Raw genomic sequence first — 15,456 nt, 5'->3', positions numbered from 1 at the left:
CCCGTCAAAGAGAAATGGTTTTGCAGGATTGCCATTGTTCCTGCGACGCCCGAAGCCCCGCCTGGAGGTGTGACAGCGGACGCAGGTGAGCACGTACCAGGGGCCAGTGGCACAGCACGCAGCCCTCCAAGCTGGGCTGGGGCGGGGGGCGGGGGAGCACACGTGACCTCAAGATTGCCCTCCCCGTGGGGCTGGCACAGCGACGGCAGCGGTGGGAGGGGCGGGGGAGGCAGAGGTAGGAGGAGCACCCACTGACAGCTCAGCCCCGCGGCCAAACCGGGCCGGGGTTCCCACCCCTTGGAGGCACAGAACTTAACGCCGCTCATGAGCCGGAAACACCTGCCAGCTGCCTTTAAATTGGGTTGTTGGCCCAAAGCAAAGACGGTGGAGACACAAACTAGAGATGGGTAAAGGCGCCCGCCACCACCCGACAAAGCGCTCAACGGCATCGAACACTGGGTTAATCGCGGATATGGACAGGCCAGGGCGGTCACCAGTGCTTCAGGGGTCTGCATGGTCCCCGCAGCATCTCTCCCCAGGTGGGCCCAGCTCTCCTGGACACTGCCCTCTCTCCCCGTCCTGAGAACTGTCCTCATGCATTATGCAACCTTGAAACACAAACTGTTTTAGGGCACCTGGGGGGCTCAGGGGCTGAGCGTCTGCCTTCCACTCAGGGCGTGACCCCAGGGTTTCGGGATCGAGTCCCACGTCGGACTCCCCGCAGGGAGCCTGCTTCTCCCTCTGCCTATGTCTCTACCTCTCTGTGTGTCTCTCATGAATAAATAAATAAAATATTTAAAAAAAGAAATACAAACTGTGTAATACAGCATCCAAAAAAATAAAAATAAAAATAAAAAAATACAGCATCCAATTTTAAGGGAACCTGTGGGATGAACCGTGGGCGAAATAAGGGTGTTGTTGGCTTCCGTATGTTGCACACCAGCCGTCTTTTCTCTGCCCACATACATAAACTCTTTTAGCAGAAATGCACAATTTTTTTAAAAAAATAGGTTACATGGGTGACAGATAAAGGACAAACTTCTCAAAGTTGGTATGCTGCTAAAAAGCATCTAGAAAACCCATCGAAAATGCCTTCCTGTCGAGCATAAATGGAGGGAGCTCACATTAGCCCGTGCAAACTGCCCGGGCCCCCGACACCTCATTGGGAGCTCAGGCCCTGTGCGCCGGGCCCGCCTGAATTACCCCAAAGCTACAGGAAGGAGGGACCAGGTGCTTTCAGCACCAGGAGAGAAAAACTAGCTGCTTACACCCCTCTGAAACATGGGAAATTGTACTATCTTGCCCCCCCAAAAAAAGAATCTAGAAAGGAAAGAATTTAATTTTTTTTTAAGTAAGGAAGGCGGCGGAAAATAAAAAAAAGGTCAATGCACCCCAGACGTCAATCTAACATAGTAGTTATGTGAGCACGGGGCCCCAAAACCGGTGGTGACCTGGTCACGGGGGATCAGATTCCATGGTCTCTGCCAGGTTGCTACACCCTCGCCCCCTTTGTGGGTCATGTTTGTTTCCACTTGCATTCACTCATTCGAAATAAAGGGGTGCTGATACTGACGTGCAAAGGAGAGAAAAACTCTGCAATTCCGTATGGGCTCACCTTCCGCAGAGCCCTTCCCCGCAGGCGCCAGGCACTCACGGATCTCCGTGAGAGCACGTGTGAACGCGCAGACCGCTTACGTAAATGTTATTTTTTAAAGGAAAAAGGACGAGAGAGAAGGAGGGAGGGAATTTCTGGATTCGGAAGAAGGGGGCCTGCGTTCACAGAGTACATGACACGGATCTTCCTCAAAGCTGTAGTAGTTTATCTGTCCTAACTGATTGCGTGGGCTCACCACCGCGAACTGCCCCCCTTGAGCCCCTAACCAGAAGGCGTGGTAAGTTGCACCCCCCTTCGCACCCTGTCTCCCCTCCTCTTGCTATTAGGGCGTCTGGAAATATCATGACTCAGCAGAAGCGTTCTTTCGAGCACGGGCTGTGCTTCTACCTTCCCGGCGGGATGTTCACATCCCCTGGGGTGTGTTGCTGTGTGTTTACACCGATCCTGGAAACCGGCCGGGAGCGTGGGCGCCTCACACACCAGTACTTGGGCAGCATCTCCTGAGAAGCCCGGGCCTCATCCCCCAATCCCACAGACCCCCTCCCGGAGCCCCCCAGCAGGGTCTAGCCTTCCCCACATGCACCACCGGCCCAGCTCTGTCTCCATCGAGGGCGTCGTCCTCCCTGAGAACCTGCATGAGTGTGGTGGGCTGCCTGCAAGTTGGCCCCGGGGACCCCGCCCCTGGAACACACACCGCTGGTCTGGACAGAGGCCGTGTCCTTCCCGTGATGGGAAGACTGCTTCCTCCTTGGCCACTGTCACTCTGTGCTCTGTCTCTGTCTCTCTCGGCCACTAGTTGAGGTCACTTGTTACGCGGAAATAGGTAGCAAGCCCGCGAGCTGTCCCCACGTTCAAACCCTAAATGCTGCCCCTACCATCCCAGATACCGTCCCCCCTCCTCGTGGCTTCACTGCTCTCCCTCACCACTGCAGAGCCCCCCGGATGCCAGCTCACGCTCTCTGTCTCACCATGTTGAGGCCCTCCTGGCATCCAAGGGGACATTCAGGTCACTGGGGCTCAGGCAGTGTCACCACGTGCAAGACCCCGGAGGACCAGATTGTGACCTGGGGCCCTGAGCTCACAACTGTGGTGACGGATGTGGGTGAGACCGACCAGCACCACAGTCGGCGGGAGACGGGGTCCCCGAGGGCAGAGGGCGTCTGCCCTGACAGGTGACACCGACCCCAACGACACACCCTGTCCTCTGTCAACGGTCTCAGTTCTCCCAGCCGGTTTCTGGCCCCTCGACACTTCAGCTTCTCATGCTACTGCTCCTCCCATGGGGGTTTTCCTTGGGCATCCGTCCACGTGTTCAGGTCCCAGCCACCTTCTCAGCTTGCCCTCTTTGTCTTCTCGTCCCCTTGACTTCTGTCACCACCTCCACGCTCACAATCCTCTTATTTCTTTGCCGTCAGTGATGATTTTTAAGACAGAAATAGACCCTGGAAAGAAAAAACAGAGAAAGGTGAAAAGCAGAGCTAGAGCAGAACGCTTCCTATGCCAGGACAGAGCACAGTAGGCACCGCGCCCGGCAGGGAGCCCAAAGCCAGGCTTGAACTCATGACCTTGAGATGCGACCTGAGCTGACATCAAGCGGCGGATGCTTAACCGACAGAGCCCCCTGGGAGGCCCTGTACACTCTTGTGTTAGAATCACATTTCTGTATCTGATGGAGGAGGAACCGAGAGGTGGGGATCTGCTAAGAGGAGACTGGGGGCGCCCAGTAGCTTCCAAGGCAGACCTACAACTACGCATCCACATCCACCAAAGAAAGCTGGAGAAATACTCCCGAGAATGTCCAGGTCTCACCCGCCAGCTATTCTGGGCACAGCAATGCGAGAAAGGCTACCCCATGCTTCTCCTTGGGAACTTTGATGAGCATCTACTATGTGCTGGCGTACAGAGAGTAGAGCCCTGAAGGGGAGCTGAGCTTGCAACAGAAGAACTTTGCCTCCCTCAAGGTCTGTCTGGGCCTCACACCTTCACAAATCAAGAGTTAACATCAGGTAGAGCCCGAGACAGGTGTCAAGGTAGCTTCGAGAGACGGTCCTCCCCAGCATCGATCGCCATGGCCAGTCAGCACGGACACCACCACCACCGTACGACAGCCAGGCCTCCCTCCTCAGTCAACACACACGCTGTCACCAGGATTGTGACAATTCTGCACCTAGAGGTCGGCAGACTGGCCTCACATTGGGGTGAATGCCCGACCCCTGCTCCTCACTCTCCTCCTCACCCAGATGACTCTGTGGGACTCATCCTTTCCCCAACCCCATGACCTACTACTATGTTTCCTAGTCAAGCAAAGACGCACCCATCATAAATATGAAGCCACAACGATTAATATTCCGAGCTGGCATCTAAGAATCAGATACTTTAGAATCAGAAACTTGAACTCTGGCCAACCACTGCTGTACTGGTTGAGCAAATCTTAGGGATTTACTGTTAATGAAAAATTACTCTACAAAAATAGAAACAGTCTCATGGATTTGAGAAGGTGTGGACTCAGCTGCAGTCATTCCTCCCAAGGCCGTTGGTCAACAACACCTGCAGCCGTGCAGAAAGAAAGAATCCGTAAAGAAAATGTCAAATAAATATTCAAGATATTTGTACATTCCTCCCAGAAATCCTAAATGCTTTGCCTGATTCAGCTAACAATTCATTAAAATGGATTATGTTGAGCACTTCATAACCGATTTTGCCACTCTCCTGTCTGTCTAAATCCATCCTTTGTGATACATTTCTTTGGAGTTGGGTCACTTTTTTCCATTGTGTTTGGTATCTTACTCCATACGTGGAGAATAAAACTGCATAGTAACACACATTTGATTAGTATCCCTGACACTGAGCCATCTGTAGTTCCTTGAATATTGATCTTCAATCGTGGGATTTAGGACTTTTGATTCTTTTCACCTCGATTCAATAAACTATTCAACATTACTCTGAGCAAAGCTTACGGACTGGTGGTACGGGGCAACAAAAGGGAGTGAAGCGCTGTTCTTGTCTTCAGAGGGATTACAGTCCAGTAGGCATTGGGACAACAGATGAAGGGGCAGCTCAAGACACAGCTTTTAGGACAGGCTGGAGTCCTTCTGTCACTTATTGGCCATGTGACCCAGAGCAAATAAATTCCACAAGCACCAGGTTCTCCATCAATGAAATGGAAGTAAAGGTAGTAACCCTGCCACATTGGGATAAGTGGGCACAATATGGGCAAATAACCTTTGAATTACCACCACCACCATCACCACCCCCGGGAAGATGTTATAATGTGTCCAGTCCTGAGTGCATGGTCACTCTGGCCTGTGAGATTTGAATAAAATCACCCAGAATGCCCTCCGCATGTGAGGAAGACAGCATTCTTCACAACGTCTTCAGAAATTGGATTTTGGTGTGCAGGGTGAACTTCCCCCAAGCTTCTGCTTTTATTTTCCTTCCCACTCATCTCTTCCCCTTTCTCCAGTTCATATTAACCCCACCGTGGAGGCCAGCTCAGTTTCCCACAATTCCCCTCAATCCACCCACCCACTTATTGAGTGTAGACATTTGGACAATGATTAGATCACAGAAGAGCATCCCAGAGGAGGAAATCAGGCATCTCTGTTCCTAGCAGGCCTCCAGCTCCCCATCCTAGAGAAGGAGACAGGTCTACTCTCAGACTCCAGTGCAATGCCCTACTGGCATTTTCTGCCCTTTACCTTCATCCTTCTGGCTGCTTCTCCCCCATGGGACCCATCTGCCAACGACCAATGTGACTGTTCATTTTTACACATCACAGTTCACTCCTCTCTGGGTATCACTTCTTCTCCTCCCCAACTGTGCCCTAAGGGCGAGATCTCTACAACCAAAATGGAGACTCCAGGAGAGCTGCCCAACTAGGCGGTTCTCACTCCTAAGAGGAGAATCTTTTTCCTAGCTCTTAAGCTGACCTCTTACCTCTGCACAAACATGAATATAAAGAAGGACGTGGCAAATACTATTGGCTGAGAGAGAAGACTATTCTCCGGGCTACAGTAAGGCAGGGATGGAAATGATAGAATCTGGGGAAGTTTGGTGAAGTGGGTGATATCTGAGTTGTTCTTTGAAGAAGAACAGTGTTGGGAAAACATGGTGTTAGGAGAAGAATAACTATTTTAATGTGAATGAAGTGTTAGGTTTAGTGAACGAGAAAGGGAAGAGCAAACGTAGAGAGATAAGGATAGGAAAGTGCAAGGCCATACGTGCAAGGGATTGGAATATCATAATAAGCACTTCGGACTATTCCATGGACAGGTCAAAGTTCTTGAGCTCTGAAGTGGAGTTACCCAAAGGGGTTTATGGATTCCATGAAGGACTGGTTTAGATACCACCAGGGCCCTTTCCAGCCTGAGACCCTTCGATTCTAAGATCAGGCCTGGGGATTTGGGTAAGAAGTTACAGAGAAATGACTGCAGAGGCGTGAGACTGGAAAAAAGGGGGCACACAGGTGACCACCTTGAGGGCTGAAGTAGGGTAGTAAGAACCTGAGCTACAAGGAATGCAGTATGGATATGATGGGGATGATATTCTGGGGACATTTTCATGTAAGGATTTATAGAAATGAGCAATGATCAGTGGGAAAAAGGGAAGAATGTGATTCCAAGGTTTAGAACAAGATTTTATAAGTCGTGGTTACACAGCTTCATGAATTTTAATATGCACGATTCTTTTAAAAATAATACATTCCAAAGCCTCGCCAAAGACCATCAGAATCTCCACGAAGCAAATGTGGGGAGAGGAACGGAAGCAATCAGTTCAGTGTGTAGATCTGCCTAAATGGTAGGAACAGCATGAACGTGTCCAGAGGACACGTGTCCATATCATCCTTCTGCATACGGACATTTCATTGTTGCAGCACCGCCTTGTAATGGAAGACCTTTGAACCTTTATCAAAAACAAATTGCATGTATGACTCTCCAGCATGTTCCCCTGATCCATTTTTCTATCCTTATGCCAATACCACATTGTCTTATCAACTAATACTAGTCCTCCAAACTTACTATTTTCTTCACAGTTATCTCAGTTCTTCTGGATCTTTTGAATTTTTATTTTATTTGTTTTAAAGATTTATTTATTTATTTATTTATGATAGACAGAGAGAGAGAGGCAGAGACAGGAGAGAGAAGCAGGCTCCATGCCGGGAGCCCGACGTGGGACTCGATTCTGGGACTCCAGGATCGCGCCCTGGGCCAAAGGCAGGCGCCAAACCACTGAGCCACCCAGGGTGGATCTTTTGAATTTTTAATTTTAGAATCAACTCATCGATTTCTACCGAGAAGGAAGGAAGGAAGGAAGGAAGGAAGGAAGGAAGGAAGGAAGGACATGAATTAGTAGACTGATACAAGAAGCACATAAAGAATAAGAACTCATCAAAAAGAAGAAAGAAAGAAAGAAAGAAAGAAAGAAAGAAAGAAAGAAAGAAAGAAAGAAAGAAAGAAAGAAAATCAAGTGGGATTAGGATTGGGATTGCATTAAAGCCATACAGATCAGTAAAGGTGGAATTGACATTTTAGCTTCAATATTCAGAGCCATGAACACAAAGTATCATTCTAATTATTTAGTACTTTTTAAGTGTTTCTCAGAAAAATGTCGTACTTTTAGTGTACAGATCTTGCACATCTTTTGTCAGATTTATCCTTAACTATTTTATTTCCGGATGCTGATGTAAAAGCTATTGCCTTTTAGATTTCAATTTCCAATTATTGGTTGCAAGTCTATAGAAACACAATTATATTTGTATATTGATCTTATATCCTGCAACCTTGCCAAGCTCGCTTAGTAGTGAATTTGTGTTATTATTAGTTTTAGTAGGGTTTTTTTTTTGTAGGTTCCAACAGATTATCTATATAGATGATCATTTCAGCTGCATGTAAAGACAGCTTTCAATTTTCTTTTCCAATCAGAACGCATTTTATATATTTTATCTTGCTCTATTGCACTAGCTGGACTCCAGAACAGTGTTGAAAAGTGAGAGAGAATCTGGGCTCATTTCTACTCACAGGTGGGAGACTTCAATCTCATCCATCATGTGTGATACTGAGTATATGATTCTTGGAGAGGCGCAGGATCAGCTGAAGGAACTATGCCCACTCCCACCGAGCTAAGAGTTTCTATAAGGAACGAATGTTGAATTTTGTTAAATGCTTTTTCCGTGTCTATTAAAATAATCAGTTGAGAAAATGTGAGATTATTTTTTTTTCCTTTTTAGTTGGTTAATATGGGAAGTCCATTTATTGGTTTTCATGTGTTATAGTAATCCTGAATTTCCAGAAAAACCCGCTTGGTCATGACGCTGCTTTATATTTTGTTGGGCTTCATTTGTTAGCATTTTGCTAGTAATTTTTATATCTATATTAAAAGGATATAAAAGTCCATAGTTTTGGTTTCAGGATGATGTCAGCCTCATAAAGTGAGTTAGTAATTACCCTTTCAGTACCATTTTGTAAAGGATTATGTGTAAAATTGCTATTATTTCATCCTTAAGTGCCTAGTAAAATTCATCAGAAAGGCTATCTTGATCTGAAGGAGAAGGGGGTGAGGGGTGGGAGGTTTTAACTACATATTAAACTGTTTAAAAATCTAGGGCTATTTAAATAAATAAATAAATTTTGGTGCTCTGTTTTCATTTTTGTTAAACTCAAAATACTTTTTACTTTCCCTTTTAGTCAAATGCTAATTTCTCTCCTCTGACCCACCGATTGTTTAGATGTGAGTTATTGTTTCCACATATTTGAATCTTTTCTAGATTTCTCAACGTTACCAATCTCCAATTTAATTCAATTGTGAAGAGATAGCATATTTTGTATGATTGAATTCTTTTACATTTATGAAATTCAGCGTATGTTCCACAGTGTGAGTTATCTTGTAAAATGTTCTCTGTGCACCTGAAAAGAATATACGTTCTGGTGCGGTGGGTGGAGCGTTCCATAAGTACCAATGAGCTCCAGTTGGCTGATACTATTAAGTCTCCGACATTCTCACTAATTTCTTTATCTATTTGTTCTAATAACTTAGAGAATTTGGAGTGTCGGCTGTAACTGTGGATTTATCTCTTCCTCGTTGCTGTTCTTTCCATTCTCAGCCATGTATTCGAAGCCCTGTTTTGAGGTATACCAACATTTAGGATTGGCGTGTCTTTTGAGGAATTGATCCCTTTGTAATTATAAAATGTCTCTCTTTACCCCTAGTAATATTCTTTGTTCTAAAGCCTGCTCTGTCTGCTATCTTAGCCACTCTAGCTTCCTTTTGATTGGAGTTAACGGGTGTGCAGGAAAGGGTTAATTAACTCAGCAGACCTGTGTGCCTTAAACCCGACACTGTTCATATTTTCTCATTGCATTGCTACGTGCGTGTTAGCTCAATGGGTCTCTGCAAAACAGCACTCTGTCCTTGGACCAATGCTGTGCTTATTACAGGTATTTCTAAAGGCAGCAGAAATGGCAGCAGCGTTGCTCGCAGAGAAATATTGAGCAGGAGTGGAATCGAGCGATGATTCAGCCCCGAGGAGTCACGGAACAGAAAGAACTGTCTGTGAGTCAAAGCAGACGGCCGAGTAGCCAACATTCAAAGAAATGCTCGCTTTGGTAGATCAGCCTATAAACTTAAATTCTGGCTACAGATTTGTCTGTGCTTCTCTCCTGAAAGAGAAAGCCCCGTAGCGAACCTGTAGACGCCCCAGGGCAAGAGAAACAACATCTGGAGCCTTAGCCAGGAGCAAGGCAGGCCGAGGCTAGCGGATGGTGTCCAGTGGAGACCAGCCACGACATCCGGCGCGTGGCCCCGTAGGCCGCCACCGACAACATATGCTTACACACTAATGAACGCTGGGCTCATTTAGAATAAATTTGCATCCATCAAAGTCAAACAGCGAGCAAATGTTATGTTGTGTGTGAACGGCCCTCGGGATGCCAGGGGAGCTTGAACCACGTTCCCATTCAACTTCCAAGTCACGGCAGAGGGGGAGACACATGAAACAGGGGAAGGCTGGGCTGGAAGTCACGGTCCCTGAGGCCTGCAGAAGTTTTGCAATTACTCAGAGACCCCTTCCCGGGAGTGTTTCGGAGGGAATGGCGACCAGGGGGGAGGAAGGCAGACTTCTGGAAGAGCTTCTGGCTTTGCTGTGGCAGGTCCCTTCGCTTCCATGAGTGTGAGTTGTCTCTTCTGTAAATGGAAGGTTCCATTGGAAGAGCTTTAAAGCCACCTGCAGCACCGCTGAATATTAAGCGTGTTATCTTATCAAGTTATGGATAACCCAGGCTTTCCCCTGCTGTCCACCTTCTCGGTGTCTTCCAGGCTCAGTGTGGTGGCGTCTCCCCAGGGCCATTCCCAGGGGCTGCTGTGGGGTAGGGGTCTTCCTGCCTGGCACCATCAGGGGTCTCAGAGTCCCCTCTGGGCGGCTCCTCTTGCACCCCCCGCCCCGAAGACAACCGAAGCAGGGGCAGGACAGACAGACAGAAGAGTGTGAGTGCTCAGAGCCTGTTGACAGGCCTCAAGGAAGAGCTAGCGGTGATCCCTGAGGACACAGCATGAGCTCGTAGGACGTGGCCCAGATGGCACCACTTGTCACCGGCTGAACCATGTCCCCAAAATTCACATGTGGAAGTCCCAACCCCCAGGAACTCAGGATGAGACCGTATTTGGAGACGCGGTTTGTATAGAGGCGATTAAGGTGAAATGAGGTTACGAGGGTGGGCTCTAGTGCAATCTTAGTGAGGTCCTCGTAGGAAGAGGAGATGAGGACACAGACGCACAGAGGGATGGCCATGTGGAGACACGGGGAGGGGATGGTGTCTGCACGCCCAGGACGGAGGCTTCGGGGACACCTGCCCTGCCCACCTGACCGCAGGCTCCAACCTCCAGGACGGGGACAGGGAATCTCCCAAGTTCACGGCACCCAGTGTGTGTGCAGCGAGAGCAGCTCCGGGCAAACCCACGGGCCACCTTTGGGGCCTCCGAAATCCCACCTGTAGCCCTTGGCCTCCTGGCGGCGGGTCAGTGCGCCCTGACGCCCAGATGTGGTTGTGCCAGCAGGCCAGCAGGGACGGTGCATCCGCAGGAGGGAGCACGGGGCCCGGAGCCCCACATAGACACAGCGACGCGCTGTTACCCCGTGAGCAGTCACTCGCTCTCAGCTGATCCCTCCAAGCACCGTGTGAACTGCTGTTGTCTGGGGTTTACCCCCCAGCTGCGGTGTGTGACTCTGACACGCAGGGTCGCCCCCCTCCCCGCGCCTGCAGCCTCCCACACCCCCACCCATACGCAGGCCTCTCCTGTCCCTCCTGCGGACCCTGCATCCCCTTCTCCATCACTGCTCCCCGGGGACCCTTTCCTTCCCTCTTGTGCTCTGAACCTCTGCACCCTCAGACCCGTATGGATGCCTAGACCCAAGGTGAGGGCACCAGGAGGTGGGACCCCTGGGCGGGGCGGAGGTCAGGAGGGCGGGACCAGGTGATGGGGTGAGCATCCTTCTAAACAGGACCTTGGGGAGGCCCCTCCCACTAGAAGGCGCCCTCTGTGAAGCAGGAAGGGGGCTCACTGGACACCTGGATCTCGGGGTCCCACCTCCAGAACTGCAAGAAATACAGCTCTGTCGTTTGTGTTAGACGGCCAGCTGCGGTGTGCTGTTAGAGCAGCCTCGGTGGGCTCCGATCCATACCATTAAGCATGTATCCACCTGTTGAAGACCTGCATTGCCCGCCAGCACCTAAGCCCATGAAGGAGAGGCTGGGACCCACCGATCCCCCAGGACGCCCCGGTGCCTCACCCAGCGCACCCGCAGCAGGCGTGTAGAACATGAATTTGTGGGTAAGGGCAAGCTACGTGAGGAAGCCAATGGCTCGAGGTTCCAGGCACCTGAGGAAGCCCGTCCACTCGCTGCCGTTTCCCCTAAATAAGCAAAGCCAGCCCCTGACGGCCACAGGTTGCATCAGGGCCCACCTGACCCCGCCGGGCCCATGCGCCAAGCGCACTCCCCTTTCCAGAAGTCACAGCCTCTCGGGTGCGCTCCTGCCTCGGCTGCCGAAAACCCGCCTTGCCTTTCGTCCACACAGTGGTGCAGAGCTCGGAATCTGTCTCCGGGCCCACAGTTAGGCCCACAGTTAGTAAGGTTCGTATCGCAGAAGAGAGCTCAGCCGCTCGGCCGTGGGAACCCGGCACTTGGGAGCCCTACGTGCCCTGGGGGAGCAGAGCTGCCTCGCGTGGAGCCTGGGTGGCCGCCTCGGGGGGCCTGGTGGCGTCGGGACCGAGCAGCAGCACCTCCAGTAGAAACACTGAATCCGTACGAAAGTCGTCGTTCCCGTCCAGACGTGCAGACATATGGTGCGGTGTTGACACCGAAACCTTGGGAAGAGAAAATGTGCATATGGGACCTCCCCCTTCAAGTCCAAGGCTCAAATCTACCGTGACTACACCTCAATCACACTTCCAAGCACACCAGGCGGGGCCCCCGGTCTCCCGTCGCGCTCCTGCCCCTGACTGCCTGCCGCGCTCTTTGGCTATGACCTCACCTTGGAGGACGTCGGAGGGCGACGGGCAACAGGAGTCCATGAAAGTGACAGTGGACACGGTTCTCGCCCTGGGCGGCACGTGATTCCCGAGCACACGTTGCTCTGAGTCCTCGAGCTGCTTTCTCTTGATGCATTTCACACCCATGAGCTCACCGTCCAGCCTGAGCCACTGCACGCGGCCTCAGCGGGGTGGCCGCCTCGTCTGGCCCACGGTCCAGGCCACCCCTCCTCCATGAGAGCAGCTCCCTTTCCGGTGGGGCTGAGCCCGTGAGTGGGCTGCTTTGTCTGAAGTAGCGAAACCAAACCCTGATCGTGGAAATCGAGTAGTCAAATCAAAGTAACTCAAACTTTTAGAAAGGAAGAAAGAAAAATAAGGCAGGAGAGAAGGATGCAAGGAAGGAGGGAGGGAAACGGAAGACATCCCCCAAAGTGTGGACGCGCGGCCGCCAGATTCACGGCAGATGCAGTGACATGTGCCCGGTGACTGAGACGAGCATCTAGCTCCACCGTGGGAACCCACAAATGTGTGTCTATCCCACATATTTTTAACAGCAAGTTATAAGGCTGTTTGTGCAGCAGCGACACCACGACTCCTGCCTCGGGCCTGCGCGCCTCGTTGCCAGCAGAGACTCAGCCCCGCGGGAGGCCCCGTCCAGCGGGAAGGTCGAGGGCAGGAGCAGGCAGATGAGGGGCCAGAGCAGAGGGGCCCGAGCTCGGGACCCTCGTGGGAGGAGCTGGCCCTTAGGACACAAGCCAATCTAACCTGCCCAGAGACGCGGGTGCAAATTGGCTAAAATTTGCCAATCAAATCAAGGTCGTGGGCAGACAGGCAAGTCTACACAGATACCACTGCAATGGAAAATTCACACTCCTGGGACGCCTGGGGGGCTCCAGGGTTGAGCATCTACCTTCAGTTCAGGTCATGACCCCAAGGTCCTGGAATCGAGTCCCGCGTCGGGCTCCCTGCATGAAGCCTGCTTCTCCCTCTGCCTGTGTCTCCGCCTCTCTCCCTCTCTGTGTCTCTCATGAATAAGTAAATCAAATCTTTTTTAAAAAAAGAAAAAGAAATCAAAACTCCCGCCCAGCACACATGGACACACACACACCCACACGCACACACACGCACTGCCCGTAATGACATCTTGGAAGGGCGTTTGCCGAACCGTGATTACAACCAAGCCGCGGAGACCGAAGGTTCGGCAATCACAGCCAAGCGGGATGGCGTGTCATTTTGCATCAATCGGCGTGATGAATCCTTTACATAATGTGAATCGCAACCTAATTGTGCATCTGATTGCACCCACCGTCGGCGTGCTCAGAGCCCCCCTACCCCAGCCGTCGGAGAAGCAGAAAAATGGCAAGGAAATCGCAAAGACGCGGCTTTTGTCCATTGAGAAAGGAAAGCCGCCCCCGTGTGAAGCCACAGTGGCCTCGTGGGTAAAGGAGTGGGAAGTCCAGTGGTGAGTCGCCGATGGGACAGGCCAGGGAACCAGGGCACCCGGGCGAGAACCCCGCTCCGACGCCTCCCGTCCTGTGACCCAAGCGCCTTGAGCAAGAGAGCAGGACTAAAGGAGATCCTAGGAAGCATCTAAAGCCAAGCCCGGTGGGTCCTCCCAAACGTGAACGGCGATTCTTCCCCTTCGTGCAAATTAAGTCCACTTACGAACGTACAGGTCAGCGCCGCCTTTGACCCAGGGCGTGATCCTGGGGATCTGGGATCGTCGGGCTCCCTGCATGGAGCCTGCTTCTCCCTCTGCCTGTGTCTCTGCCTCTCTCCCTCTCTGTGTCTCTTATGAATAAATAAAACCTTAAAAAAAACAGGTTATTATTTATTATTATCATTTAAATTCAATTTGCCTACGTGCGGTATCACCCCAGTGCTCATCCCATCACGTGCCCTCCTCAGTGCCCATCACCCAGTCACCCCTCCCCCCACCCACGAGAAACAGGTTCCTGATGCATCTTTCAGCTGAGCAAACGTGCCTCTGAGATTTCATCCTTCCCGCCTCCCCTGCCACTAGGGCCCCTGCTACTTCTGCCGAGGGGCAGCCGTGGGACTGTCATAGGGCCCTGCGGCCACATGGGGAGGTCTTCTCTGCAGTGAGAGCTGGTCTGCGCTGTGGCCTGCTGCAGACACGGTCACTTGCAGCCATTGTGATGCTCCTCTGGCTTAGCTGTTACCTTCAGGAAGCCACTAAGGGTCGAACAAATGTGCTGGAAGGAGAAGCAACATCAGGACATACCTGCCGGATCCTGTGATCTGCCTGACGGGAGGCTGTGGCCACCCCCGGGGTGTCCACTTATGTCCTGCACCCAAGGACCCTGCACAGGGCCGTGAGGCTACTGGGTGCCCAGACAAGGCCACCGGCCTCCATGTGGCAGACGTGAGACGTGCCACCCAGACCTTCCAGGGACACTCCCCACCCGGCTGCAGACAGTGGGGTCGGCAGGTGGCCTCAGCAGTGAGCTCTTCTGGGGTCACGGGGTCAGACGGCCAGGCCTCCCAGCCACACGGCATCACCCCGGATCCAGTTCCCACAGGGGCGAGCCGTGGCCAGGCCTGCGCCACCGAGCGGAGCCCCCTCGGCTACCCACTCTGGCCTCCACGGCGGTCGGGGCCACGCTCAGCGTCTGTTCCCTGAGAAGCCAACCCACGGCCACCGAGGACCAACGGCACTTGGCGGTTTTGACTGTATGGAAACCCCTGCGGCCACGTTGGAGCTGAATGACTTCTGCAGACACCCCATCTCCAGGTACAGCCGCGCTGGGAGGGGAGGCTTCAAATTTTGGGAAGACGTGGCACCCGGGAGGCAACTTCCCACCTACCACTCTGCCGGGGGAGCCCCCATGTCGTTTGCCCACCTCGTGAAGTTTCTCTGAGGATCAAATAAAATGCCCAGGAGGAGGCCTTACAAGCCATCAGAAACTACCAACGTCCATTAAAAAAAAAAAAGAAGAATGAAAGAAATCGTCGGCCAGCTCTACGGCATGAGGCGCATCAGTCACCTGCACCAGCATCATTTACTCGTCGGCGTCTCCGCACGCCCTTCCTTTAGAGGGAAGGAGCCAGTGGCCATAGAAGACGAATCATATTTTTTAACAATCCAGGGGAGCAGCATGAGTCTCCTCTGGTCAATTTTCCGCATTTCCTACCAGACAGTGAGAAATGAGGCCAGGCTCTCGTTAAAATGCTAACGATGACAACAAAGCTCCCCCGGCGAAGAGCTGCTGGACCGTTTCGGGAGGAGCTTCTGGGAGCTTCTGTCCAACGAGCCAACATCACTAATCGCCCCACAACCTGCGTCCCGGGCCTCCAAC

The sequence above is a fragment of the Canis lupus genome, chromosome 2 (genome assembly GCF_011100685.1).
Source record: "Canis lupus familiaris isolate Mischka breed German Shepherd chromosome 2, alternate assembly UU_Cfam_GSD_1.0, whole genome shotgun sequence".
NCBI lineage: Eukaryota > Metazoa > Chordata > Mammalia > Carnivora > Canidae > Canis > Canis lupus.
The sequence above is the reverse complement of the archived record's forward strand: the minus strand, read 5'-3'. Positions refer to the sequence as shown.